Source organism: Macaca nemestrina, chromosome 1 (genome assembly GCF_043159975.1).
Source record: "Macaca nemestrina isolate mMacNem1 chromosome 1, mMacNem.hap1, whole genome shotgun sequence".
Taxonomy (NCBI): domain Eukaryota; kingdom Metazoa; phylum Chordata; class Mammalia; order Primates; family Cercopithecidae; genus Macaca; species Macaca nemestrina.
The window spans coordinates 75,296,328-75,322,939 of NC_092125.1; the positions used below are offsets into that span (position 1 = coordinate 75,296,328).

The following is a 26,612-nucleotide window of genomic DNA, read 5'->3' on the forward strand; positions in this document are numbered from 1 at the left end:
GTGGGTGGGTGGGTGGGTGCTCGCGGCATTTCTCAAGGTTCTGGGTGTTCGTAACTAGGGGAACAGGCCCTATGGGGACAGAAATGACAGACGCACGGACAGCGTCCCTGTGGCAGTCTGCAGCACGAGGTTCACGTCTATTGTTTCATGCCTCCGGGAGAGCTACCCTGCGTGATAGATCTTTTCAGATCCATCACTGGAAGAAAAACCCTGGTGATAACGATTATCTCCCGCTCGCGCTATCTCTCCATCGCCCCAATTCATCTCCCTCTCGCTCCAGCCCCTTGGGGAGACTAGGAGGGCTAGGCGCTGGCAGGAGGACCGGCCAAGCCGCTGTCCTCGGACGGAGGGGAGAGGGAGAGGCACGAGGCCACCTCATTCGTCCCATTCCGCTTCGGGCTGGGAAAACAGGACACGGAGGGTTTCTTTCTCTCTCTGCCAAGCCTCACGCTTCTTTCAAATGATTTTAGTCTGGTGCTCCGGTCTATCCATATACATTTCCAATCTCATGGCTCATAAACTATTAGCAAAATGGTTTCATTATTCACCTTCTGTATCGTACAAAAGGGAGAAAAGAAAGGAGCGGGAGGAAGGCACAGTGGGGGCGGGGGACAGTCGTCGGACACTAGTTAACAATGATGCCTCCGGTGTTTAAATCATGGCTCAGACTGCCTTCTTCTAGCCGACACTCAACAAATCTGGTCTGTTTCCAAGGATCTGTAGCCGACCCCTTCTCCCCCTCCCCCTCTCCTCTCTGTCTGTCTCTCCATCCATCACTATCCATCTCTCCTTAATACTTGGTATTCTGGAAGGACCAGATGAATAGCCGAGATACTGCAAATCCATTATTTGCTTCATTAGGTGTCATCAATAAGGCACGCCCTTTAGATACGACACACATAATTAATTGGTTAGATTTGCTATCCCCGGCCCCCTTTTGGGCGGTGTTGGTGATGGGATCTTGTGGCATCCCTGAAACCAAAACATGTTAAGACAAAAGTCTAGGATGATAACCAATAAGTTGACTTAGAGGTCGGTGTGGCCTTAAGGTGCCCAACTGAGCAGCACCAAGTCCTCCTATGGCTTCTGCAAGTACAGAAGTTGCAATGAATGCTGTGTGGGAGTGTGGGTGAATGTGGGCGTGCATAGGAGCGCCTGCCCCTGTGAATGTGTATGGGCAGGAGAATGAGGAGGGATGTGGGCGGGGGGGAGGGGTGCTAACAGATTTCAGAAAGAGGGAAGATGCAGCCAACAGCTCTTACTCAAGGTCTTTGGTGGATTCTGAGAAGTGTCTCACACACACAAACACACACACACACACACACACACAAAGTCAACCCAAATGAAAACACATATAGAAGCAAAGTGACACGTGGAGGCCTGAGAACCGAGGGCAAAGGGCTAAATAAGGTAGAAAACTGCGGGCAGGCGGGAGCTGGCAGATGCAGCCTTGGGCCAGTGGAACCCGGACCTGCTCCTCCGATGAGGTCGATGATGATATTAGGTGTCTCCGTGAATACTGTTACTTTTCATATAAATATTTTTAAAATCTAGAATGACTATCACTCCCCCTCCAATACACCCGTACTCTTCCCCTGCACTTTTTGAAAATATAAAGGACGCTAGGCAAGTGAGCTTGCGGTAATTATCCCTGGATAGAGAAACCAATCTGGCTGGGAGAGGCCCCTCTGCAATCGCCGGCGGCGGCGGCGGCGCGCGGGCCCGCGCAGAGGCCGGGGACTCCGGGCGCTTGCTAGGTCACCCGCGCCGCGCGGCCGCCGCTCGCCAGCTATTTAATATACATGGGGTGGGAACGGGGCGAAGCGGATCTCCGAGCCTGCCTGTCCTACAGAAAAAAAAAAAAAAAAAAAAAAAAAAAATCAATTTGCTATTTATTTTTGAAATATATAGATTTAGGGAATTTTTTTTTTCCAGCTCGACCCCCTTCAAGAATGGCGGCTCACATTTAATTACGTCTTTTAATGACTTTTCCCTTATTTGCCATCGCTATTTCACGTTAAGGGCGGGGGCGGGGTGGAGTTTCTTTGGGGGGTTTTCAATTCTGGTATCTTCAAAAAGATTTGCCTTATGTGTTAATTGCATGCTGTTAAGCACATCTGGGACTGCGTGCTGACCAACTCAGACCAACTTTTAATTAACACATTGACCCAGAAAAGAAGCAGCCGCCCAACCTCCCCCTCTAAATATGTATATTAGTCGCGCGGAGGCGGCTCGGCCCGCGCCGCCAGATGCAAGCGAGGAATTGCCTGCGTCGAGGGGCGGGAGGGGGTGCAAATTGCAACCGTTCTCTCTCTTTCTGTGAGCGTTTTTTCTCGCCTCACCTCTAGGAAAACAACAAAGAAAAAGAGTAAATGACCAGCTCCTGGAGCAAGCTTCTTACATCCTTTAGGCGTGACTTGACCCCGGGCAGGGGGCTTGGAGGAATGGGAGGGAAGGCCTGCCAGAGCTATTTTCTAACCAGCCTGCCTTGGGCCTGAGTGAAGACTCCAGCCTGGGCTCTTGGAGTGGACCGAGTTCTGCTAGTGAATATGGGAATGTCCTAGGATCCTGGTGGAAGGAGAGAACGAGCCACTGATTGCCTTTTGAGGTTCGGCTCTTCCTCCTTCCAACCTCCCCGCCTTTGCCCGAGGCTCTCTGAGGCTAAGCCACAAACTCTTGGCTCCGGGTCCCAGAAAAAGGAATACGGGTGTTCCCCCCTCCCCCACCCCTTCGCCCGATCCCTGCTTGGCGCACGCAGTGGTCAACATAGGGTAAAGGAAATGAGTGGCTATTTTTAGGACACCAGGCCCTTTCCCAGAGGTCTAGGCTACTCAGGGGTGATCTTTAGCAAAGACCAGTCAAACCCAGGTTAGAGGGAGAAATAAACCTGGAGCACAGCAAAGATGATGCCACCTGCAGATATGCAATTTCGCCCTAAGTAATTTCATTCAGAATTGATGGCGTTTCACTGGAGTGGTGCCTTCAAAGTGAGTGCCTAGCTTGCTTCCCTGTAGAGCACAAATGCGGGTTAATCCCCAAATACGTACTCATTTTCTCTTTTCGCATCTAATCTCAACTGCCTCGTGCTTCTAAGTGCTTAGCTTCTGCATACAAGCCTATAAAAAAATGTCAGAGTGGTATTCCTTCTCCCAGCCATAAAGAAGTTAGAGCGAATCACTCCCAAGTCACCATTTAACGTCCCCTCCAGGTAACAGTTGAAGTTTCCTGTTTGACATTTTTCATTCCCCAATACAGAACTTTTCAATAAATGCGCAGTACTAGCGTGAGGAGAAGCCTATGTCACAATAAATTCACAGCTATATGCTCTAACTATGTCGATGCTTTGGAAAATTTAATGTGACAAGATTGCTCCCCAAATTCCTTCCACCTCTTTTTTTTTTTTCTTATTCTTATTCTCCTTTTTTTGTCCTTCTCGAGTCTACTTTCCTATCCACTTATCAGAGAATCTGCAAATTTTGAGACTAAAAGAATAGAAAAGATAAAGACAAGAAAACAAAGTTCTATTACTCAGTATTCCTCTCAGCTCCTCCACATCTTTTTATATTCAGATAAAGGTGTAATCAACGTACATCTTTAGACAGGGAAAAACCAATCAGCTGGTAAATTACAATGTCCCTTTGCAAAGATAAGGCCTTTGCAAAGTTAGCACAAGTATCACCCAAACCCAGCTTTATTTCGAGTTTTAGTGGACCACAGCTACTTATTTCAGCTCACAAATTGATCTGCAAAATTGCAGCCCACACCTGATATCCAGGGGAAAACAAGCGTTGGTAACTCCAGCTGATTCTTCTTTTGATTTACTCTGCCTGGTAAGATGTATGCTGCAGTGTTCTGATAAGAAAAAAGAAAAAAAAAAGGAGTCAGCAGTTTGATTTGTAAACTCTTTTATTGCTGAATATGGTTGCAGGTTTAAACTAAAGAATGTGTTTCTGCTAGGGACATTTGCATGACACATCCATATGCATTAGCAGCTGCACGGTGTTATATCATCAGTTCCTGTGAGCATTTATCTTTTTTTTTCTCCCTTCTGTCTTTCTCAAAGGAAGTAGGTAAGTGGCTTATAGGAAAACCATATAGACTTTAAAGACGTATAAATCTTCCTGTTTCCTTCAGGCCCTCAGCACCTAAGTGGCCTGTAACAACCTATTTCTTTGGAAGATTTTGGAATATTTGAAGTAACTAGCCTCCCTGGTTACTTTTTAAAATTAAAATAATGAATTAACAGTATATAAAATATAATAAAATAATTATCTAGAGAAAGGGGCCTTGATGATTCAACTCTGTAGTCAAAAAAAGGCACTGTCATCAGTGTCCTTCTGATTTGCTTAGAGACATTCCAGAGGAACTTTTCATTAGATAATTCTTTATGTCATCAGTCTTCACTTTTTGATACTTGATGGAGGTAATACCTTTGAGGGAAGATAGCTAAGACCTTGGCATTTTGGCATGTAGTGATGATGTCAGAGAGCAAAACAGCAGTTCTGGAAGATGTTTGCTTTTCCAGACATTGTGTGATGGTACAGGGGCCATTGTCTAACATCCACAGCAATTGTCTGCATCGAATCCTACCAATCCTATATTTCATGTGTCTGATTATCTGAGAATTCTGGTGGTCTGTAAGCCACAGAAACTATAATGTCAAATTAGAATCAGAAAACAAATTGAGTTCTTATTTTGTCTGACTCAGTTCAGTCACTCGGGGCATTAAAAAAAAAACTGTACATTATAACATTGGGGTAACTAGAAAGTATTTGGACTCAAAACCAAGAGGTATGAAATAAGTACATTTTTTTGAAATCACTTCTCGTTTGTGGTCAAAGTCAATGTTTCATGGAATTATTTGCAAATAATCTGAATCCTTCTCAGATGCTTCTATCAAGTCAAATTCAAAGTGTGGGTATATTGCAAAGTGAAACAAAAACCTTACACACACACAGACATACAAGCAAACAAAAAGATAACCCGTACCAGAATTATGATGACTAACAAGATATGCTAGTAAAGATATGGTTTTTCATCCATTTTATAGTGTTTTGGGCACAAGAAAAGGTATTTAGAAAAAAAATGAAATGACAATAATTAGTAAAATAGTGCCATCCTTTTTTTTTTTTAACATACTTGGAACTAATAGGCACTATTGTACAAATGTGCATGTGCAATGACACATAAATATGCATGAGTCTAAATAATAATCTATTTTAATGTCTTGTTTCCAGATGTTTGCAAATACTACCAGTACATTGATTTGACCTAACCAAAAAGTAGCTAAGATCTCTGCTATTCAATTAAATCCTAGATGTTTTGTGTGTCACATGGAACAACTTTCTCTTACCCTCCATTACACAAAAGGTTTTTGGCAAAAAACAAACAAACAAAAAAACCTCTTTAACTTTAGAACAGTAATTCAGTATAATACGGGTGAAAGTAAAAACTGTTATTTGATATTATATAATGGAAACTATTACCAACTTCAGTATTTTACTGATATTTAGTATCAGTATTTCACTGATAATTAGAACATCCAATTGTTGGGGCTAGCTAGCTTAGCTGTTCAGATTAGAACATGGTCCAGAATTGATTCTGTGGTTAATTGTGTCTGTACTTGAGAGTCACATACTGCATCCCTTAATCCAATCAACCCTGGACAATTGTGTGCCAGAAGTGATTGGAGGGCCAACCAAGAATGTAGATGAATCTGCACATATCAAAGAAAAACCTTATTTTAAAAAGAACATATGTTACTTGCAGCATTAAATACAAGAGTGGGAGTATATGTTTGCAATTCAGATGAAATCTTTTGGGCAAAATTTATCAGAAAGCAGGAAAAGGGAGCAAAGAATACCTAATTGAGGCTACAAGGAGAGCTTAGGCATGATGAAGAAAACTACTATACCTATTTTGATATTGGTATATAATTTAAAACTTTTATAGATAGGATGCTACTACTTCAAAGTATATCCATTTTATCTTTTTATGGTAAAGAGAAGATTTGTTTGTTTGCATGCTTTGAGCTTGGATACTGATATTAAACATTTCTGGAAGTACTAGCGCTACCAGTAAACTTAGGATATGGGAGATCTGAAGGAGTTCCATATTTGCTTATTCATTCATCTCTTGGTTATGCTTGCAGAATAATTCTATTTCTCCCTCAAAGACTTTCTTTGTTATGGGTCATAATATCATAGCCTCTTTGAAATATGATGGCTAACAAAGATAAAACATAGACCATTACAACTGATCATCCTTGGTTCAGCAGATACAAATCAAAAAGCAGACAGAAGCTTTGTTAAGTCAGTACTTAATTCTATGGCCATTTATTCATATTCATTTCCAAGAACTATGAGCTAGGTAATGTCTGTGCAAATGCCAATGATTGCAGTCTGGAATGTAAGGAGCTTAGAAGTCACCACTCTATCCTAACAAGTTAAAAAAAAACAAAAAAAACTGATCGGCTGAAAAATCTACAATTCTTCTTAGATCTGCCAGAGAAATGAAGTCATAGGGCAAACCACTGTCCCCAAAATTGGAAAGACATACAGGCAGTTAAGAGAATCATAACTTACAGGAGCAGGTGCTTAGGAGTAGAAACCTCTGTAGGAACCAGTATCAGGGTAGAAAAACCTAAACTGTAATTGACAAATTGCTGGAGGCTCAATGTGGACAAATCTGAGAGTTAAAGACTCCAAAAACCTCAGTCATAGATTGGCCCCTAGACTTTTGTCTGTTCCTCCTCCTGGAACTCTACCAGGTTCTCACAGTGAATATCTGAGAAAAATTCCCTTGTATGTTCAGCAGGGAGAAAGGAAAAAGAACCGTTTTGAAATACTTCAGATAATTCTGTTTTTCTGAACAAGGCCTAACCTCAGGAGAAGCTATTTTTCCAGAGCCTTATTAGAGTTTTATCAGAGCCTAGTCTACTTGGAAGAAGGGCAACACTCAACTCAGTGATCTCGAGCCATTGTGTCCAACATAGGGAGGGGTGACTGAGAAGCACTGGTGAATCTTATAGCCCAGAGACACAGGTTCACCAAAAGACTGGGGCCTAATCTAGGACTATAGAACACTTCCTTTCCCCTACACCTTGTCACCACATTACTAAAGCCCTATTTATTTTAGTTGCTTTTACCCAGTACATCATGTTTACCTTTTAACAAAAAAATTACAAGGCATACTAAGAGGAAAAAAGTTTGAAGAGACCGAACAGGCATGAGAAGGAGTCAGATATGGCAAGAATGTTGGGATTTTCAGAACAGGATTTTTTTTTTTTTTTTAAATAAGATGAATACGCTAAAGGCTTTAATGGAAAAAGTAGAAAATATGCAAGAACAGATGGACAAGCAAGCAGAAGTATGGAAATTTTAAGAAAGAAACAAAAAAAATGCTAGAGATCAGAAACACTGTAAAAGAAATGAAGACTACCTTTGATGGGCTCATTAGTAAACTGGACACAGCTGAGAAAAAAATCTGTGAGCCTGAGGCTATGTCAGTAGAAACTTCCAAAACTGAAAAGCAAAAAGTCTGAAATAAAAAACAGCATTTCTAAGAAATGTGGGAAAACTACAGAAGGTGTAACATACACACAGTGGGAATACCTGAAGGACAAGAAAGTACCAGAAGCAACATTTGAAGCAATAATGACAAAATTTTTACTAGTTAATATGAGACACCAAATCACAGATACAGGAAGCTTGGAGAACTCCAAACTTATAAATGCCAAAAATCCCCCAAACTATGTGTAGGCATATCATATTAAAACTTCAGAAAATCAAAATAAAGAAGAAATCTTTAAAGATGGCAGAGAAGAAAAAGATGTTACCTATAGAGGAGCAAAGATCTGAATTGCATCCAATTTCTCCTCAGAAATCATGCAATCAAGAAAAGAATGGAGTAAAAATTTTAAGTATTGAGAGAAAAAACTCTAAGACAAGTAATTCTATACCGTGTGAAATTATTCTTCAAAAGTGAAGGATAAATAGATACTTTCTCAAAGAAAAAAAAAATTGGGGGACTTTGTTACCAGTAGATGTGCCTTGCAAGAAATCTTTTTAAAAGTTTATCAGAAAAAAATATAAGTAAAAATTTTGGATCTACATAAAGAAAGGCAGACCATCAGAGAAAAAATAAAGTAAAACAAAAGCTTTTATTTTCTTATTTTTAATTGATTAAAGAAATAACAGTTTGTGCAAAATAATAATAACTACAATGTATTTTATCATTTATGCATATATATAGGCTTATGTATGTGTATGTATTTGGGAAATAAATGACAGCGGTAATACTAGAGATGAGAAGGAGGAATTCGAAATATTTTGTTATAAAATACTGATATTATCTGTGAAGTAGTAAAACATTATTTAGAAGTGGGCTTGGATTACTTATAAATGTGTATTGCAAATTCTAGGTCAACCACTAAAAAAAGGGTTAAAAAAAGTAATTTAGCTGATATGCTAAGAGAGGAGAGAAATTATAATAATATAAAATGCTCATTTAAAAATCTGAAAAGGCGAAATAGAGTGGAAGGCAACATTGGATCAGAGAACAAGTGTAACAAATAGAGAACAGTAACAAATATAGTAGACATTTTAGTCCAAGTATATCAATAATCACTTTGAACATCGATAGTTTAAACGCACCAATTTAATGACAGATGTCGGAATTAATCAAAACTAAGAAACTTACTTTAAATATAAAGACACATATAGGTCAAAAGTAAAGAGATTGAGAAAGATATATCCTGTTAACACTAATCAAAAGAAGTTGAAAGTAGCTATATTAATTTCAGACAGTAGCTATATTAATTTCCTGACAGAGTAAGGACATTTATCAGAGATAGAGGGGCATTACATAATGATGTAATACTCCAAGAAGACATAGCAATATTTAATATGCATGCACCTGGCAACAGATCATCAAATATGTAAAGCACAAACTGATAGAACTCCAAGGATAAATATATCAATCTATTATTAGATTGAGTTGGAGACTTAAAACCTCCCTAGCAGAAATGGACAGATCTAGCAGGCAGAAAATCAGTTAAGGACATAGTTGAACTCAACAGCATCACCAATCAACTGAACATGATTGACATCTATACATGACATTGTCCAAGAACAGCAGTTTACACATTCTTCTCAAGCTCTCATGGAACATTCACCAAGATAGAACACATTCTAAGCAATAAAACACACCATAATAAATCTAAAAGAATAGAAATCATGCAATGTCTGCTCTCAGATCACAGTGGAATTAAACTACCAATCAATAACAGCTGGAAAGTCCGAAAATACTCAGAGATTAAAAGCACACTTGAAAAAAAGAGAAGTCTCAAAAGAACTTAAAAAGTATTCTGAATTAAATGAAAATGAAAATACGAAATATTAAAATGAAAACATTGAGATATTAATGTTTGTGAGATGCAGGGAAAACAGTGCTTAAAGGGAAATTTATAGCATGCTTAGAGAAAAATTTATAGCATTGAATGCATATACTAGAAAAAAAAAGAAACCTCTAAACAAACAATCTAAGCTTCTAACTTTGGAAAGTAGAGTAAATTAAATTTTCTTCAGAAACAAGAGTAAATTAAATCCAGTATAAAGAGAAAAAAAGAAATAATTGAAATTAGAGCATAAACCAATGAAATTAAAAACAGGAAATCATAGAGGAAATCAACAAAACTATTAGCGATTTTTTAAAAGATCAATACAATTGATAAGACTTTAGTCAAGCTATCTATGAAAAAATATAGGAGACACAAGTTACTAATATCAATAATGAAAGAGGGAACATCACTATGTATCTTATGAACATTAAAAGGATAATAGTGAAATATTATGAACAATTATATTTCTGTAAATTTGATAACTTGGGTGAAATGGACCAATTCCTTGAAGGACACAAGCTGCCAAAACTCACTTGAGAAGAAATAGACAACTTGAATAGGTCTATATCTATTAAAGAAATTTAAGAAATTTAATCAACAATTACTCTTCTCAACAGAAAGAAATGTATTTGATGGATTCTACCAAACATTTAAGAAATAAATTATACCAATTTTCTACAATTTCTTCCAAAAAATAGTAATAATGAGATTATTTTCTAATTCATTTTATTAGGCCAGCATTACTCTAATATCAAAAGTGGATAAAGACATAACAAGAAATGACAACTGCAGACTGCATATCTCTCATGAACATATATGCAAAAATCCTGAACAAAATATTAGCAAATATGATTCAAAAATATATAAAAATAATTATACACCACAACCGAGGGGGATTTATCCCAGGTATACAAGGCTGGTTCAATATTCAAGAAAGAAAAATAATTAATGTAACTTATTGTATCAACAGACTAAAAAAGAAAAATCACATCATCGTATAAATAGATGCATTTGACAAATCCAACATTCATGTATGCTAAAATTGTCAGCAAACTGGGACTAGAGGGGAAATTTCTTCACTTGATAAAGAACATTTACAAAAACCTACAGGCTAAAATTATAATTAGTGATGAAAAACTTGAAGTTTTCCCATTAAGTTTAAGAACAAGGGGAGGATGTTCCCTCTCACCACTGTCTTTCAACATTATCCTAGAAGTCCTAGCTAATGCAATAAGACAAGAAAAGGAAATAAGAGATAAACTGATTGGGGAGGAAAAGGTAAAACTGTCTTTGTTCTCAGAAAGCCTATGTAGAAAATCTGAAAGAGTCAACAACAACAACTAAAACCTCCTGGATCTAATAAGCAATTATAAAAAGGTTGCTAGATCCAAGGTTAATATACAAAAGCCAAGCACATTCCTATATAGTAGCAATGAGCAAATGGAATTTGAAATTAAAAACATATTACCATTTATATTAGATAGAAAAACTGAAATGTTTACATATAAATCTAACAAAACATACACAAGATCCAAATGAGGAAAACTACAAGACTAAAGAAAGATATCAAATAACTATATAAATGAAGAGACATGGATACAAAGACACAATATTGTCAGTATGCAAGTTTTTCCCAACTTGATCTATAGATTTAATGCAATCCCAGTAAGTTTTCTCAATAAAATCCCAGGAAGTTATTCTGTGAATATTGACAAACTGATTCTGAAGTTTATATGGAAAGGCAAAAGACCCAGAATAGCCAATTCAATATTGAAGAAGAAGAACAAAGTCAGAGGGCTGACATTACTCATATTCAAGACTTACTAGAAAGCTACAATAAACAAGACAATGTGGCATTAGTGAAAGAACAGACAAATAAATCAATGGAACAGAATGGAGAGCCCAGAAATAGGCTTACACAAATGGTCAAGTGATCTTTGACAAAGGAGCAAGGCAGTAGAATGAAGCAAAGATAGTCTTTTCAACAACTAGATATTCACATGCAAAAAAAGAACAATCCAGACACAGATTTCACACCCTTCACAAAAATTAGCGCAAAATAGATTATAGACCTAAATGAAAATCACAAAACTGTGAAACTCCTAAAAGATAACACAGAAGAAAACCTAGATGATATTTCATATAGTGATGACTTTTCAGATACAGCCCCAAAGGCAGAATCCATGAAAGAAACAATTAATAAGCTGGACCTCATTGAAATGAAAAACTTCTGCTCTGTGAAAGCAATATAAAGTGAAGGAGAAAAAAAGCCACAGAATGGGAGAAAATATTTTCAAAAGACATATGGTGAAAGACTGTTATCTAAAATATACAAAGAATTCTTAAAACTCAAGAGTAAGAAAATGAGCAACCCAATTCAAAAATGAGCAAAAGACCAGAAGAGATACCGCATCAAAGAAGATGTACAGGTGATATGTAAGCATATGAAAAAAATGGTCCACATCGTATGTCATTAGGGGACTGAACGTTAAAACAAATTGAGATACCACTGCATCCTTATTAGAATGGACAAAATCCAAAACACTGATGACACCGAATGCTGTCAAGGATGTCGAGCAACAAGCACTATCATTCATTGCTCATGGGAATGAGAAGCGGTACAACCACTTTTGAAAACAATCTACAACCACTTTTGAAAACAATCTAGCAGTTTCTTACAAAAGTAAATATGCTCTCTCTTACCATATGATCCAGCTGTCTCACTCCTTGTTATTACCCAAATGAATTGAAAATTTATGTCCACATGAAAACCTACACATAGATATTTATAGGAGCTTTATTAATAGTTGTCAAAAATTGGAAAAAAATCTTTCAATAGGTGAATGGATAAATTGTAATACATCCATATTATTCAGTGTTAAAAGAAATGAGTTATTAAATTATAAAAATACATAGAGAGGAAATTTAAATACTTATTACTAAGCAAAAGAAGCCAATTTGAAAGGCTCCATTCTCTGATTGTAAGTACATGACATTCTGAAAAAGACAAAACTATGGAAACATTGAAAAGATAAATGGTTGCCAAGGGTTAAGGGAGAGGGGGGAATGAATAGGCAAAGCATGAAGGGTTTTCAGGGAAGTGAAATTTTTCTGTGTGATGCTCCAGTGGTGGATATATGTCATTACAAATTTGTCATAATGCATAGAGTGTACAACACAAGTTTACCCTAATGTAAACTATGGACATTGGTAATGATGTGTCAGTTTGGGTTCATCCATTATAACAAACATACCACTGTTGACAGTGGGAAGGATTATGGGTGTGTGGGAACAGGGAACATATGGAAACTTTCTGCTCGTCTTTTGCTGGGAACCTAAAACTACTGTATAAAATAAAATGTATTAATTAGTTATTTTTAAAAGCCAGTGATTTGTCATGATATTAATAAATCGTTATTAGCATATTTCAGCTCCTAGGTACTAGGTCCTGCTGCTTTGTAAAATCTTTCCATAAATATTTTTATTTCTATTCATTAACAATGAAGGAGTATGAATACAATACTGAATGTGAAAATATCCTTGTAAATAGCATGAATTAGTGCAACAAAATCAATTCCAAGAAATATTTCCAAGACAGAAAACAAGCAGGTTTTGGAAGATTTTTAGTATTATATTAAGTGGAACAACAATACAATACAATACAATACAACTGGGAAGCATAATTTACATTATATAACATTATATTTTCCAAATAATTCTTTTAAAAATGCTTTACAGCAAGTTTTAATACCCATTTTGCAGATGAGGAAGAAAAATAACTTGGGTAGGTAATAGAACCAAGTATATGGCAGAGCCGGGATTTAAACACTAGTTTGTTTTACCCTCACCCACAGTGTGAAGCACTCTCCTAGTTTCATACATCAGTGCTTCATGAGCTGTGGTAACATGAGTCTAGTCCTTGGAAGTGGACAGTGTTGACATAGCATCAAAATCAAATTTCTGAAGGACCATATTCTGGACCTGGTAAATTCTCCAGGACTGTGAAATACTACCATGGAAAGTCTTGTGGCAGGCAGCAAACTGACCTTTTTCCTGTTGCCTCTATCTTTCTGTGTGCTTTTATTGAAAGTGAAGTAGCCACTTCATAATGGCTACAAAAGAATTATTTGAGAATGTCTGAATCTGTACCACAGATGAGGATGATATGGTATTAGCAAAAAGATAATAAAAGCAATTACAAATGGCATACAGGAGGGATATTAACTTCTATAGTTTTTATTTACAAATGTATTAAAGAAATTTGAAACTCTCATGCATGGATGGCTTTAGTAAATGCCTTTATATTTTTTATCATCCTTCATCTTTTTTTTCCTTGTGCATCCTTGTCAGGATGGATTGAAATCATTTCCTTGTCTAACAGCTTTCAAAAATAATTGCAAAGAATACCTAGGCTCTCAAATCTTAGTGTTAGTTCTCCAAAGTTTGCACTCCACCTCTGGTCTTTATCATATTGCTAACCATGTTGCTAAGCTGTAGCTATGCTCCAGATCTGTTCAAAGCTAGCATTTAAGAGGATTGCTTTCCTTCAATGGGCTCTGGGAAGTGACTGCTACCAGCTATTTATTACTCGGAAATGGTTTTGGTGTGTGTAGTATAGCATTTCTGTCTCTCCGTCTCTGTCTCTCCTACCTGTGTTCTATGTTTTGTGGGGGCAGAGATTGGGCATTGGGAAGGCACAGTTTATAATCTGCTGGAAAGAATGCTTACCATATTGAGACTGAAACAAACAAACAAAACAAAACAAAACAAAAAAATTTCCCCTTCCTCCTTCTGTCCTGTGGAAACACAGATTCCTCCTTATATTGAACATAAACAGCAACCATCCCCTTTGCCTATAGCCACCTGGAAGCTCTCTGGTTAGCCATTTCCAACTCACTGGAATGTAAATCATACATGCATGCATATAGCTATCTATATTTGAAAAGAATAACCATATTTCCTACAAAAATGTAATTGTCTGGGCAACTCACTTGGTTAATGGGGCCAAAGGTGAAGTTGCAGCTCTTGTACAGTCAGTCCTTCTCACTGGGTTCCCTGGTCACAGAGTGAACCCCCAGTCTCCACAGTCTCTTAAAAATGTGTTTACTGGGGAAGAAGGCAGGCAGATCACAAGTTATCGCCACTCTTACTAAAACAACTCAGAGCTCATGCTTACTGGTGATGCATCTTCAAATGAGGAGAGTAAAACATTGATACCCCTGGTCTCAAACACTTGTTTTCATTTGCAGATTCAGGTAGCATTCAGTCAGCATGGCCCCTTGGTGGGCACGATTTTTTTCTGTATCACCAGAGCCTGGTGTGGAACCAGAGTCAGGCTGTTTGCGCAGTAAATGTTTCTTCAGTGAGTTAAAGTTACAAAAGTAAATCCAGCTATAAAATAAAAGCTAACAAGTCCCATTGCTGGACTTTAAATTAATAAAAAAAGAGGATGAAAAGAAAAGGATGCATCGTGACTTTTAAACAGACTATTGACTTTCACTGGAGTGTACAGCTCACATAGTGATTAGGAATCTGCACCATAATTGTTCTTGTCATCTGCACACTTGGCTACAGTCGATATCTTTTTATCATATACATTTTTTAATCATGTATTAATAAACAAGAAGTTTGTATTTTATTGATGATTGGATTATAATATTGACTAACTCCACAATCCCACACATGGCTTCTGAAAATATAAACAAGGTCAAAATGTAAAGATCACAGAGAGTGCATCAAAGACATAAATTAGCCTCTTTTCCAACTCTCTCTGTATGACTTGTAGGAGAGCAGGAGAATTTTGAAATTATTTGTTAATTAAATAAATGATTTGGTCTAGACTAAAGAGAATAACATAAATAAAGATTAAATTCAAATTATTTTATCCTACTGGAATACTGAGTGGTTTACTTTTAATACATTTTGGTTGTGACTAATTTGCTGAATAGAATTTGATTTGGGCTGCTTTTAGAATCTTCACTGAGGTTATAGAAAAATAAGTCCTCTGGTGGTTGGCAAACAGAAAATGTTCTGTTAGGGAAAGTGGATTTTACTTCACCACCTGCCAAAAAAGTTAGGGTTTTCTCCTTCAAAGCCTGGGCTCTTGGAAGAATTAGAATTTTTCCCTTCCCCTTCCTGATATACCTTCTTTCTCTGCAATGGCACCCTCCACACGCATGGTGTCTACTCCTGGTACATGTTGCTCAGCATTCCAGAGATATTTCAGCTAGCTGGCTAGACAGGGTGAAAGTACAAACTGTATGAAAGTAAGACAAATTACGGGTAGAAAAATCTCAGTATGATTCACTTCCAGTAGACAAACTCCCAAATACTGCAAACATTTTGACCATTCTTCTTCCTTCTTTCCTCATCATTAAAACTTCTAGTGTAAACCTAAGGATGGTCGTCATATCATCCTTAGTCACTGCGAAACTGATGGAAACACTTCTCCGGACCCCACCCTGGCCACCTTCTTTACATATGTGGCCTGTGAACTCTGTCTTCTTTCTTATAATAAACCATATTCCCATGCCTTCAACTTGATCAGGGCACTCTGGAAACCACCTCCCTGGGTTTTATATCTTTCTTTTTCTAAAGGTTTCCTTTGATTCCCCGTCACTCTTCAAACTCGTGTCTTCAGCTTTCCTTCTGTAATATGATTAATTGCGCCAATGTCAGTTTCTTGGTTTTGATAAGCTACCATAGTTGTGTAAGATGTTACCATTGAGGGGAAGCTGGGTGATGGATACATGGGCTCTCTCTGCATTGTTTTGCAATTTCTTTTGTCTGTAATTATTTCTAAATAAAAAAATTAAAAATCAGACCTATTCATGCTAAAAGCTAATTTTACCTACAGCTCATAATTACATATGAGTAAAAATGTTGCTGCACTCTCAAAATAATCATGTAACTCAGAATTACTGTTGGGGTGAGGTATTGGGGAGAGGAGATCGTTTTCTTTATTACAGGAGTTATCTTCTATTTTGAAGTTTTAACTGCTTTTGGAGAGGGGCTTTTGGGAGCTGGATGGTAGAGTATGAGGGGACAGGAGGAGAAACACATTTAAGCACAAGCATAAGAAACAGATTGCTTTTTGATGTCTAAGAAGGAGGTAATCAAAAGCACAAATATTTTGCATGTTCACATGAAGTTGTCTTTATCACGATGAAATGTATTCAAATAGAATTAATACTTCTTTGGAGCTCTTCATTTGCATCTGTTAAATATGATAATAATACCTTATGTATATAGTAATTTACAATTTTCAAAATTCACATGTATTATCTCTTTGATCTTCATAAAAATTCTGTTACACAAGCAAAGCAGCGATTATTATTCCCATTTAAATATGAGAAAATTGTGGATCAGAGAAGATGAGTGTACTTTCTCAGGAGAAGCTAAGACTTGAACCTGTATTTTCTAATTCCTAGTCAGATGTTCTTCTTAATGTACCATATATTATTAAAATATCCAAGTTTGGAATTTATTTTTATCTGACTTAAGGATCAAAAACCACAAAAATCGTTTACTTTGCTTTATCTTTGCTGGTGGGAGATGGGGAGAGAATTACTTTAAATAGTAGTAATATCCTAAGAAATCACAGGCTGTGAAATACTTAATGAACTTTTTTCCTCCATATATCACTCGGTGACTGTGTTTCCTATGAGAATCTCTCTGGGGCTTTCCCCTCATGTCTCTCAGCTCTCTGTTTTTCTGGTAATGCTTTGACCCTCTTCCCTTCCACCTTGGATATTCTTTTACCTTGCTTTAATTTAGAAACCAAGATTCTTTTTATATTTTATCCTACTTATGTAATAGAATTTTGTAGTCAAGCTTCTTAATTTAAAGAGAGAATCTGAAGAATATTTTTCAGTTTCTCATTTTTAAAACTAGATTATTGATTTTTCCTAAGTGGCCCCTTTTAGTCTTATATGTGTGTTTGCTTTTGGTCCTAGATTCTACTGCCATTGACCTTCCCTAATCAATCAAGCCTGTTTTTCACCAGAAAGTTCATTTTGAGCATTAAAAGTGACATTCAATATATTAAAATTACAAATACAAAATGTCAGGGTTTTTTTGTTTTTTTGTTTTGTTTTGTTTTGAGATGGAGTCTCACTGTCGCCCAGGCTGGAGTGCAGTGGTATGATCTCGGTTCACTGCAACCTCCGTCTCCTGAGTTCAAGCAATTCTCCTGCCTCAGCCTCCCAAGTAGCTGAGATTGCAAGCGTGCATCACCATGCCTGGCTAATTTTTGTATTTTTAGTAGAGTTGGGGTTTCACAATGTTGGCCAGGCTGGTCTCAAACTCCTGGCCTCAAGGGATCCGCCCGCCTCGACATCCCAAAGTGCAGGGACTACAGACGTGAGTCACCACACTCGGCCAAATGTCAGTTTTTTCGTGGCCTCTTAAGATCGGCTATACATATTATGTTATTTTTAAATCTGCAGATTTGATCAATAACTTCAAAGGAGCATTTCAAAAATGTTTATTCCCTTTTACAGACTTATTGAATAGCTTTAAGCATTTGAACAGATTTAGAATTTTATATATTCTAGATTTATTTTTAAATAATTCACTTATTTTTATCTGAATTAACAAACAAACATTCCCATGGAATAAATAACTTCTATACATCTAAGAGATTAAACATATGCATGTATATATGGCAAACACAAAATATTCTTAGATGTTCCAAAAAAATACATGCATGTAGTAAGCAATCACCTTATATTCACAAGTCTAAAGCAATTGCTCAATTTCACATCTTCAATAGGAGTTAGAAGGCTATCCTTCCATTAAAAGAGATTTTCTCATAAAAATACATTAAATATCAAATATGCACATATTCCTTTTAGCGTGAAATTTCTGTGCTATGGATTTTTTACTTTTTATTTTTAAATGTATTAACATACAGTAAAAATGACCCTTTTTTGGTACAGTTCCATGAATTTTAACACATACATGGATTTGTGTAATCACCAGTAAAATCAGGATACAAGACACCAAAGTTCCCCTTTAATTCCTTAAAAGTTTCCATTAATTCTTTATATGACTCCAGTCCACCAATCTTCAAGTGTGTGTCTTTTGCTTTCTTTCTGTAGGCTAACCTGCTGTGCCAATGTCAATTTCCTGGTTTTAATAATCTACTGTAGTTATGTCAGCTGTTACCGGGGTAAAGCTGAGTGATGAACACATGCGACTAGTCTGTACTATTTTTGCAACTAATTTTGGGTCTATAATTATTTTAACATAAAAAGTAAATGTTTCTGTACTTTCTGTCTGGATGCATTCCTGCACTCACAATTCATTTTCAGGAGAGAGGTTTATCTTTTTTAGTACAGAACAGTTCCATTACTCCCAAAAGCCCCCATATGTAATCATTTTGTAACCACACCCTCTCTCTACTGACCTGAATTGTCAAAGAGTCACTGATCTGATCCTTGTCGTTATAGCTTCATTTTTTCAAGAATGTCATAAAAATGAAATTATACAGTATATATGATTTTGTGAGATGGGCTTCTTTCACTCAGCATAATGCTTCTTAGATTCATCCAAGTTTTTGCATTATTGATATAGTTGGTTCCTTCTTCTTGCTGAGTGGTATTGCATTGTATGGATGTACTACAATTTTTTAATCCATTCACTTGTAGAAGGACATTTAGGTGGTTTCCTGTCTTTTGCTGTTATGACTAAAGTTGCTATAAACTTTCATGTACAGGTCTTTGGGTGCACATGGTTTCACTTCTCTAGGGTCAATATGTAGGAGTGGGATTGCTGGAACAAATAACATATGCCTAACTTTATAAGAAACTGCCAAGCTTTTTTCCAGAGTGGCTATACCTTTTCAATATCATTGTATAAGAATTCTAGTTACTCCACATCCTCACTAGCACAGTGTATTAATAGTTTTTATTTTAGCAATTTTAGTAGCTATGTAAGGGTATCTCATGGTGGTTTCTGCATTCCCCTAATGGCTAATGATGTTAACCAGGCTTTCATACCTTTATTCACCTTCTATATATTCTTTTTGATGCAGTATCCAAGTCTTTGCCTCCACACAGCTCCTTTTTGTTTTTGAGACAGGATCTCACTCCCATTGCCCAGATGAAGGTTCACTGTGGCTTCAACTTCCCAGGCTCAGGTGATCCTCCCACCTTAGCTGGGCCTGCAGGTACATGCCACTACACCTGGCTATTTTTTTTTTTTTTTTTTTTTTTTTGTATTTTTAGTTGAGACAAGGTTTTGCCATGTCCCTGAAACTGGTCTCAAACCCCTGGGTTCAAGCCATCCTTCTATCTCCAACTCCCAAAGTGCTGGGATTACAGGCATAAGCCACCACGTCTGGCCAATTTTCAAGAGGGAGTTTGTGTGTATGTGTGTGTGTGTATGTATTATTCAGTTTTGACTGTTCTTTATATATTCTGGAAAAAAGTCTTTTGTTAGATATGTGACTTGCAAATATTTTCTCCCAGTCGAGCTTGTCTTTTAATTTTCTTAATATTGTTTTTTGCAAGGCGAAAGTTTTAAATTTTGCTTAAGTTCAATTTATCTTTCTTCCATTTTTTGAATTGTGTTTTTGATACCATCAATAAGAACTCTTGGCTGAATCTGAAGTTACCAAGACTTTTTCATATGTTTTCTTTTGGAAATTTTCTTAGTTTTACATCTTACATTTAGATCTATGGCCCATTTTGCGTTAATTTCTGTATAAAGTATGAGATTTAGGTTTAAGCTTATTTTTTGCCCGTAAATATTCACTTGTTCTAATGCCATTTGTTGAAAATATTCTTTCTCCCTAAAATTGGTTTAGCATCTTTGTCAATTGGCCCTATTTGTGTGGGTCTATTTCTGGATTTTTAAATTATCTTATATTGATCAACCTATCTACCCTTTGTCAATACTCCACTGTCTTGATCACTGTAGCTACATAGTAAGTCTAAAAATGAGAGGTGCAGTTCTTCCAACTTTATTCTTTTTTGAAATTCTTTTGGTTACTCTGCTTCCTTTCCTTTACACATAATTTAGAACCATATTGTCTATATCTGCAAATAATTCTCCTTGTATTTTTGACAGGAATTATGTTAAACTTATAGATCATTAGGGGGAATTAACATCTTTACTATATTGACTCTTCCAATCCATGACCATAGTATTTATCTCCATTTATTTATTTAGGTTTTCTTTTATTTGTTTTATCAAGTTTCTATAGTTTTCAGCTTATTGATCTTATTGATCTTTTATATGTTTCCTTAGGTTTATATCTGAATATTTCATTTTTCAGTAGTATTATAAATGTTATTATTTTCAATTTCAGTTTCCAGTTGTTCATTGCTACTAATAAGATTAATTTTGCGTGTTAATTTTGTATGCTGCAACTTTGCTAGGCTCACTTATAAGTTCTAGATTTTTAAAATAGATGTCCTGGTATTTTCAACATAGACAGTCATGCTGTCTGCAAGTAGTTTTATGTCTTCTTTTCCAATCTGCATGTCTTTTATTTCATTTTCTTACTTTATTGCACAGGTAAGGACTTTTGGTAGCCCCAGCCAAGTTTCAATGTTCATATTTTTGGACTAATATAGTGCATACTTTCTAATCACCTAAGTTTTAGAGCTGTTCCTTTTTTTTCTTTTTTTTCCAGGCTGAGTTTCACTCTTGTTGCCCAAGCTGGAGTGCAATGGCACAATATTGGCTCACTGCAACCTCTACCTCCTGGGTTCAAGCGATTCTCCTGCCTCAGCCTCCTAAGTAGCTGGGATTATAGGCGTGTGCCACCACACCTGGCTAATTTTATATTTTTAGTAGAGATGGGGTTTCTCCCTGTTGGTCAAGCTGGTCTTCAGCTCCAGACCTCAGGTGATCTGCCCACCTCCGCCTCCCAAAGTGCTGAGATTACAGGCATGAGCCACTAAGCCCAGCCTAAAGCTGTTTCTTCTAAGTATCATCATATGAGGTTTTATCTTTGCGCCTTACATAGTAGTGTTCTTTTTTGTTTGTTTGTTTTCCACCAAAGGAGTCACCAAGGGAGACCAGATAAAACTGTGTTCATTCTTTATTAACTTTAAGCACTTTAAATGCCCCTACTTCCCATAAATACTGAAGCATACTAAAAATTTTTCAATAAAGATAAGTGATCCTAATAAATCAGCAAAGATTGTCAAATTCCCATGAATTTGGCAAATTTATAATGAAGAGTTTGCTTTATCTTTTAAGAACACTAGGATATTATAGCTTTTCAAAAAATTATGAATGAGATACCTGTTATGTCACAGAATACAACTGGACATGGTTAAATTAATTGAATCACCTTTCAAGTAAAGATATGAGGGAAGCCACATTCAGGAGATGACTGGAGTCCCAAGCATGCAGATGTCAGGAGGCTAGTTCAAATGAAGGCAACTACAGTGAACTTCAGATATCAGGTTTTAACCTCTAATTTGCTTAAAAGCCCAAAGCAGCCAGTCCCTGTGACTGAAATAAAGATGGGTTCTGAGACAGAGAATCAGGTACAGTGGCAGAGTTAGAAGGTCAGTCTAGAGGAGTGCCAGCAATAAGAATGCCTCCAGTGGTAATACTGGACTCCAAGCTGTGGGGTTGAAATTGTTACTTAAGCTCAACACTGATATTCAAACAGTAAATAGGGTTAGGGAGTAACCTCCCTATGGGGAGAGAAGAGATGAATAGGCAATAAACCACACAGATTTTGGTAGTATGAAACATACGTGGCAGGTTTTATTTGTCTTTACCTTCCCCCATTCACCCACCTCCAACAATGGAGATGGGTCTTTATTCTTATTTCCAGAATCAATTTTTAAATTGAGACGTTTATATTTGAAATGTTTAATTAGTTTCGAATATGTAGATTTATATAATTCATTCTATTGATCAAATTGAGTAAATATTTAAAAGTTCTGAAACTTCTACTTTGCTTCTAAATAAAAAATCCCTTTCATTTTAGCATTTCCACAAATACCCTTTTTTTTTTCCTTTTTGAGACAGGGCCTTACTCTGTTGCCCAGGCTGGAGCACAGTGACACAATCATAGCTGACTGTAACCTCCAACTCCTGGGCTTAAGCAATCCTCTTGCCTCAGCCTCCTCAGTAGCTGGGACCACAGGTGAGAGCCACCACACCTCGCTAATATTTGTTGGTTTTTTTTTAAATTTTTTTGTACAGGCAAAGTCTCACCATGTTGCCCAAGCTGGCTTTAAACTCCTGGGCTCAAGCAATCATTCTGCCTCAGTCTGCCAAAGTGCTGGGGTTACAGGTATGAACCACTGTGCCCGCTCCACCTTTTCTTGAAGAAGAAAGTCATTTGATCACCTAGTAGGTATCTTAGAAACTTATAGGTGGTAAAGTTCAGGTATTTCATTTACCTAATTTCATTATTAGCGGCAGCCAAAGTATCACTTTGGACAGATTCTTGGACAGAATCTCGAAAAAAGAGCTCTCAGATCATTAAAAAACAGTTTATTTCTGTCATATATCACTTCATATTAGGTCATGATTCACCCTCAATTATGTTCTCACTTGAGGTATAGGTCTAGACTTGCCAGGATCGAAAGCAATATGATAAAATGGGTTGAACAGATAATCCCCACAAAGTCCGATCCATTCTAGCGGTTCTATAATTCTGCTCAGGTTTCCTTTTACCTTATCACTAATCTAGTGTTATAGTATTGGAATATCTGATTATTCACCTCAGATTAGCTCTCTATATGCTTCCAAAATGCCTACTGCGTAATTAAACACTTTTTTTTTCTCAAGAAAAAGATATTTGTAGAAATGCTAAAAATAGATCAAAATCTCTTTCTGAATTCAAGTCACTCATATAACTGCTTTGGCTCTCACAGCCTCCTAAAGGTCACCTGCATGGTTATTTGCATTCCTTGTGCCATCAACAAATATAAATTAAGCCACCTGCAAGAAAAGGAACTTTAAATTTAGGCAATGGGCATAGACTAGGCCCAAAGGATCCATTTCCACTAAATGAGGCTATAAAAACTAAACATGACCTAAGCATTCTTCTGCCCTCCAAAACAAGGCTCAAGATGACAGTAAAGCCAAGAAAACATACTACCTAGAAGAAAGCAAAGGATTGGACAAACACTCATCCCACCCTTTCTTGATACAACAAAGCACAGATAAAATACAGGATTGAAAGAACCAATGGTCTGATGCAGTAGCTTTTCTTCTGTTTCTCAGATAGTATTACTATCAGAGATTTACACACGCAGAAACACACACCATTCTCACAGTAAAACATCTCTAAAATGTATTAGCAGGAGGCGTGACCTCAAAAGACACAAAATAAGAGCTCTCAAAGGGTCATTACTCAAAATATAGAACAACATGTATTTCTCATCAGTGCATAATCTTTGTGTGTAAATTTATACAGTGGAGCCTTTCCAGTACCTTACCCCAGTAAATTCATATGAAATATTCTGCAGCAATCCTACTAGGTAAGTCTGTATAGCACAGGGCTGGAATCAGCTGGAAGGCAGCTTAATAACAGTGAGGAAAAAGTAAGGCAGTACTAGACATTTGGCATAGTGCTATGTATTTTCTTTCTTCTTTTGGGGTATAGTGTGGGCTCTTTGTCATAATTGCTTTCCTTAGGAATTCTTGAAGAGCTTTGAGGTTTCTTTTATATTAATTAACCATGAAAAGGAAAGTGCCTTCTGTATCTCCCTGTCATTGAAAAGTTGCATCAGTTTGCTTATTCCAAGACCAAACTAAAATGTTCTACACCAACACTTCCCAAAGGAATGATATGAGAAAACAATTTTAATGTCCACCTATATTTAGAAATACTGCTTTAAACAAAGTTAAGAAGATTGCTTTTCTCTGGGGTTTTGCAGTGCCTGTAATAGGTTAAGGTATATTAAGAATCTCCTAAAGTAAGACACAGTAGTCAGGGTTTCCAAACTTGCTTGCCCACAGAATCCTTTCTTGTGGAGCATCTATTTGAAACATGTACATGTTTTGCAGAAGACACTTGAATTAAACATTGCTTCAGACAGATTTCAACAGAAACATCCTTAAAGCCAGAAGATCTTGTTCCTCCTTCTTGCTAGCTGGTCCTAGGTGATTGGTGGCAGGGGCCAATCCGAATGTAATTTTGCCCTATTGTTTCCTTTACATTGAAAGGATCTGCTTGGTTTGGTTTTACAGAATGTGATAGATACATCCTCAACAAAACTACACACTCAGCAGGGGAACACAATTTAGGAGATACAAAATAAGCAGCCAGCCTTTCCTTGGTTGATCATATATATATAAAAGAAATAACGGTGACAATTGATTGTAATGTAAAATTTGAGTTTGGGAAAGCCCTGTAAATTTGAACTATATTCTTCCTTATCTTTTTTGATTTGTGTGCTATCAGTATATTCATATACAAAGTTTTACTCTGGGTGTGCACATTTATGTGAATAAGTCCTCTGTAGTAATACCACTTGAGATATACTGATGATAAAACATATTCTGTACAGAAGAAATTTGAGTTCATTATACTAGACCAATATAAAATCTCATTATATACATATTTCCTCATATGTAAAGAGAACATACATATACCTATAAATACATGTGTATATGTGCATATATAAATACACATACATGTATGTATACATAATATATAAGTACAACATATAAATATATATTCAATACATAAAATATATAGGATATATATATACACACACACAGAAACACACGTAGAATGCAAGTATTGTGACATAAAAACAATTGTTTGTGTATTCCCCTCCACCCAAATAATCAGATGGTCATTCCTTATAGTAATTCAATCAGGTCACAAATTCAGATCATTCTGTAGATAATTTTATTAACCTAAAATTTTGCTTTAAGCCAGTTAGTTTTCCATGGAATAGATGTGACCTGTGTCAACATTCTTGCAGAGAGCCTAATGAATATAGGTTGTCATGATGTGCTGTATTATAGGCAAATCCAAACAAGGTGGAAGAAGCAGAAGTCATTCTGTCTTGTAGACAGGGGATTCAGCCAAGAGTCTAACTGATTTTTTTCCAACTTGATTGATGAATGTTTTGGTATCTTCTATCTTCAGTCTTAGTCCCTGTGTTTTGTGGAAGTCCAAATAAGTATTTAAGAACATACAAAATGTACAAATCTAAGAAATGCCAATTAGTGGTGCCCACAAAATCCTGAATTGAAGGGAAACATTTCTAGGGGAAGGAGGCATAGTAGGAAAACTGACCCTGCCTTCCTTGGTCCTTCTTTCTGTCCTTTTCTTACACAAAGTACCGTTTAACTAGACTTTAGGAGAAAAGTGAGGACGAAGATTAGTGGAAAGTTGGATGGAGGGCATGTCTAGTCTGCCGAGTGAAAAACAAATGAACGCAAATGACAAGAAAATAAGTTTGGCTAGAGCAGACAGTAAGTCCCAGAAAACAACTATACTTTGGTAATTTAGGGATGGGATATTTTTATCTTTCATTTGATGGATAATAGAAGCAACTTGAAGTTTCAGTATATAAGCACATACTATATAGTTATCTATATTAGCTATCAATCCATATATATACATTATATATACATATAAAGATATACTGCATACATATAAATACAGATGTGTTATAGATATATAGATAAGTTTATATGGATACATTATATATGTGCATTGCTCTATATATCTATATATCATATATAGATGTATTCTATGTAGGTATAGACAGCTATAGATAGATGTACACAGTGCATATCTATGTCTATATATAAAATTAACTAACAAAAGGATTGTAGGAAATTGGCTAAATTACCATATAAGGGAGAAATAGGAACAAATTACATTTATAGAAATGCATCTTGTTACAGGAATTATTTTCCTATTTATATAAAATGGTTTTGATTGAAATTTATAAATTAAAATTCTAATAACTCCGCTTATGGGCTGAATTGTACTTCCACAAAATTCATATGTTGAAGCCCTAGGCCCTAGTGTGACTGTATTTGGAAATAGACCTTTAGCGGGGTGGTTAATATTGGTGCTCAACAAAAGCTTTTTGAATTGAATTGATGACCTCTCAGGGTCCCTTTGTATCTTTCTATGAGTTTGATCATCTTTGTGAAGTAAGTCAACTTTTCCCTACTCTGCAAAATATCAGTCCCACACCAGAGCATGACTTTAAGCTCCTCCCAGCCCATGACTGGACAACGTAAAAGTTTTTGGCTCATT

The 26,612-nt window shown here is 36.5% G+C and overlaps 1 long non-coding RNA gene across 1 annotated transcript in view; it reads left to right on the top strand.

Annotated features, from left to right (window-relative positions):
- The window catches only part of LOC105493518 (uncharacterized), a 50,741-nt gene that overhangs the window by 1,778 nt on the left and 22,351 nt on the right, over positions 1–26,612 (top strand). The gene's annotated exons all lie outside the window — the stretch shown is intronic.